The following is a 4,870-nucleotide window of genomic DNA, read 5'->3' as shown; positions in this document are numbered from 1 at the left end:
AGCTCCTTCATCTCTTAACCGATTTGAGATCTAATTACAGTTTTGGACTCATAAGGCCAAACCCTTTCAACTGATGTTGTTGACCACGCTCAAGGTCTCATAGATTAATTTATTCTAATCCTATCTAAAATAATTTCAATTTTAGGGTAGGCTGGTAGAGATCCTGATTAGAAATGAAATCGAATCGGGTATACGCGCGCTCCACGCATGGTATTGCTGCCACATAAAAATATAGCTAATAAAAAGGAAAAGAAGGTCTCAGATTAATTTAATCTAATCTTGCCTAAAAGATTTTTCAAGTGCTGCGGCTATTGGGGATTCCCTCGTGTTTTTTATCTATTAAAATAAAAACATTTTAGATACATGCAAGAAATGCCTATTGGAAAACTGAGACTATTCACCTAATCCAAATGGATGATTATAAGAAAGCATGTTAATTCCCTCAATCTTGAAACCAAAGATATATTAAAAGTGGCCTGGATTAAAAATATATCAGGATTAAACTCTAAGGAAGCCAGAAGAGTTGTCGTGTGTTTCAGAGTCAACGATACAGAGATAGTCAGATATGGCCCATATGGGTCAACGGTTAACTTACGGACTTACACCGCTAAAGTACGGGGTTCGATTCGTCGTGGTGTTCAGAGTGCAAATGGCCCACTGCGTATCTTTGTGCTACATTATGACAACCGCAGAATTCAGATATTAAAACGTGTTTCTAATATATGAATATTAAGACGAATCTTCTTGATTCATATAATACATTTCTTAAGCTATAAAAAATTTGTTTTAGAGACGAAGTTCTGTATGTACTTCAATCTGACTACTGGAAAAAAGTATGGTCGTTGACTATTCATAATTATTCGTGAAATTGGGATTTTCGAATTTTTACGTTGGAAAAATATCTTAAACTGTAAAAAGGAATAATATATCTTTCTAATAAGGAACTTTCTCGATTCTCCCCGGTAGGATATCGGTAAGTCTACGTACTTACAACGCTTAAATCCAGGGGTCGATTCCTCCTCGGAGGACGCAGCAGATGATCCAATGTGACTTTGCTCAAAAACAAATGACCAACCTCTGTGGCAATGCTGTCCTCTGTTGTTCATGCTGGATAAGTGACAAACATGGAATACTTTCTGACCTGACCTCATTCTGTTTGGTTTTCATAAAAACAGTAGAAGGTTCCAGCAAAAAAGGAAATGGGGGTCGAGATTATAACAGGTACCTACACACATCAGCTGACTCAGGTTAGATCACACCGAATATTACCATCGATTCTTAGCCTATAACAAATATTCCTTTGTCCTTGCATAAGGACTTTATTTCAGCGACAAGTTTAATAAAATCCAATCCAAAGGCATGGTAGTAATTTAGGTTAAAACGTATTTCATTCACCTTCGAGGAGTGAAATATAGTGAAGAGTTTCTCTTCACTCCACTGCGTGATTTAGCATTAAGTGGTGCCTGACTTTAAGAATTTAGTATTATCGTGAGTGAGAAATGATATTATTGTATCGGGAGAAGCTGTGAAGAGATCTGGAAATAAGATGAAGAAGACCTTTATTAGACTGTTTGTTGACTGCTGGAGAATGGAGAAGTTTCTGTGGACGAAGCACATGCGTCTGTTGATACGCATGGTGGTGACGTCAGTCGGCAAGAGCTGTCGTTGAGTAGAGCAGGTAGATGTAGACCGATCATATCCGATTCTGTTTAAAATATTGAACATATATTATTTAAAATTAGTTTCTCATCTTAACTGATTTGTTAATTTTTAATTATTTTCCGTGTTAGAACATTTCAAAAATTTGGATTTCGTTTTAAGCAAATATTAAGACGGCCCTTTTCAGGGCTGGGATCTATGGATCCAAAGCTGAATGGAATTTTTTCTGTGGGAGGAAACGGGAGTACCCCGAGAAAACCCACTTTAACGGCCAGAGTGCCGAATAAAATTCCCCTGACTGTGCCCGGAAAAAGCTGCGAAAAAAAAAAGACATGGGTTAATATACACGGATAGATACACTTGATAATTTTAGGTTAGAAAAGGCCGGGCGGCTGAAAGGTTGAAGTGAAGCTAGGTGAATCTTGGTCGTTGTCTGGCTCACTTGGGCTAGGATGGATCATGCGCAGATGATATTACTCTACTTCCGTAGAGTGATATTACATGGTTCAGTAGAGGCTTCAGTCTACAGGGTGTCGGAGGCAGATGTCTTTCGGAGGATCTTGTTCATCTTCGGGAGTCGTCGTCATGTTGGACCTCAGTTTGGATACGTCTGTCTCTCTTGGCGATCCGTGTCTGCGTTTCTTGGCTGATTAGGTGAGGGCTGTCCGTGGAAGTGGAGGCGTCACACTTGCTGATTTGAGGTGTTGTAGTCTGGGTCTGTTGTGAGATCTTCATGAGAATAGTTATCTGCGTGTTCTTGTCGGTGGCATCGGATATGGCTCTGTTAGCGGCTGGTGGTTCTGTGTGAAGCTTCGATGATTTATTGGTTTGAGATGAGCGAGGAAAAGACTTGCTGGTTGTGTAAGAAAAATGGGCGTCGGTGCGGGCGTTTGGCTCTGAAATGGAAAAAGTTATAAAAACAGCCATCAATAAGAACATAGTTTGCTGTGAGTTTATGCCGTGACTACTTTGATGAACTGGGTGGTTTGGCCTGTTGTTCTTCAACGGATTCTTGGACCGCATGTAATTTCGTCTTGGTGGTTTCTTCTAAGGACTGTTGAATTATGTCTGGTGTTATGGTGGGGTCGACGCCCCTAAGAAAAACAGAAAAAAGGTTATTGAAACTCTTGTAGTTGCGCAGGTTACATTAGGGTAAGCATTCTATGGCTTACAAAGTATGAAAAGTCAGCTTAGGTTGAGGTTTGGAGAAAAATTCTACCTCGTCGTGTGGTCTTTGTAGGGTCGATGGATACTCCAGGTTTAAATTTGTCGATTTGGCTTGGTTCTTGATGTAGAACTAGCCGGCTTGGGAAACATCATGATAGGCATAGTTTAATACAAGTTTCTGGTTTTCACCACTCGGGTACTACTTTCTGCCTCGCCCTTATACACTACAGCCTAGGTTTTCATGCATTACTACTGCATTTTGGATTTAAGTAATGCTAAGAAAGTATTTGGTAGAATTCTGTGCCTATTAAAATATTTCAATATGCAAGACTGAAAATATTCTATCATGACTAAATAGAACCCGAGGTACACTCACTTTATGTTTATTAGGATATTAAAGTTACTGTCTGTATATTTCATTGAATGCTGATAATTTCACTCACTCATGAATTTTTGAATTTGATCCAATTGAAATTTCTTTTGCATTACGCTTTATGAGAAACATCAGATAAAATTGTGTCATGAGAAGCATCAGGTAAGACTCTGTTTCTCTCAGATGTAATGTGAATCTTTTTTTAATGTCAAAATTGAAACATTCACTTTCTAATTGTAATGAAATTAATAGATGTAATTTATTTTCAAATAATACCTTCCAGGTGAGTTATCATAATTAAACATGAATTCTCAACATCGAAATCAAATCCTTAATCTTCATGCCCATGTTGCGTTCTGTTGATTGACTTTATATAATGTTCATACACATGTTTACGACCACACATGTATATTTATTTATATACAAATATCACCAAAACATACTGTCAACTACTTTAGTCACTTATGATAGATCACCCTTGTGAATTACTTCATCAACCTTCTTGGGTTACCTTTTGAATCTTCATTTTAATAGTGACGGCGTTACTATCTGTGAGTCATGAAACTCAAATATTTTTTTCATTTCAGTCATCCCAAAATATATATTCGCTGGCAAAATTTGGATGAATTAAGAGTTTTTAGGAAAAAGCCCAATCGGCCATTATATATATATATATATATCTCCACAGCAATGTGGGTCCTACTTCCGTAGTCACCTCCAAAATCCAGGGCACATTTTATATCACACATTACAGCCTGTACCCTGGGATCCTTTCAATTTATTCAGCGTTCTCAATTTAGTTTTTGTTTGGAACTGTTTAGTTTATTAAAATGTCGTTCATCACAAGTTTGGATTTGCTGTTTTTAACGCGGTCCTTCCTTTTTATTTTTGATTAACTGTTTAAGTACTAATTTTTTATACATATATTAAGTACGGTAATAATTAATAGTAGGGATCGTGAGGAAATAAAATGTCGGCCATAAAAATCGTCTGCTTAATACCATCTTTAAAATGTCTGAATATTAATAATGACTATCTCACAGTATTGGCTGAGCAAAACTAAAGCTTATTTATTGGACTTATAAAGTCACCTAAATCGCTATATACGTGTTTATGGAGTGAATCAAAATTTCACTATTTCAACGAATTTTCATCTAATTAAGTGACGTTTTCAGACAAGCGCACACACCATGTCACTCTAATTCTTTCACAGAACTCTTCGTCTGGAGTCCCAATGATTCCTTTCTTATACCGAAAAGGATAGTAGTATGTATATATAGAACAGGCGATGCGCTACTTTGGGCATTTAATTAGATTTGAGGTTAGATTAGTAAAGATCCTGATGAGTAATAAAATCGAATTGGGTATACGCGCGCCCCACACTCGGTATTGGTGGCGCACAAAAATATAGTTAATAAAAAGGAAAGAAGTATAATTTTTTTTCCAATTTTATAAAGACAAGTAGGATTCGATATGTACGTAACCTAGCTAGCTAGCTATAGTAATATAGAAAGTTTTAATATTATAAAAAGTATTGAAACAAGAAATTTAAAAACTGAGTTACTTAAAATTTATAAACTTTCATCTCTGCTTTAGCAAATCATTGTAATTATGTTAGTTTGAGCCAAAGTAGGGATACATTTGTTTAAATTTTAAGTAACTCAGTTTTTA

The sequence above is a fragment of the Limulus polyphemus genome, unplaced genomic scaffold (genome assembly GCF_000517525.1).
Source record: "Limulus polyphemus unplaced genomic scaffold, Limulus_polyphemus-2.1.2 Scaffold433, whole genome shotgun sequence".
Taxonomy (NCBI): Eukaryota; Metazoa; Arthropoda; class Merostomata; order Xiphosura; family Limulidae; genus Limulus; species Limulus polyphemus.
The sequence above is the reverse complement of the archived record's forward strand: the minus strand, read 5'-3'. Positions refer to the sequence as shown.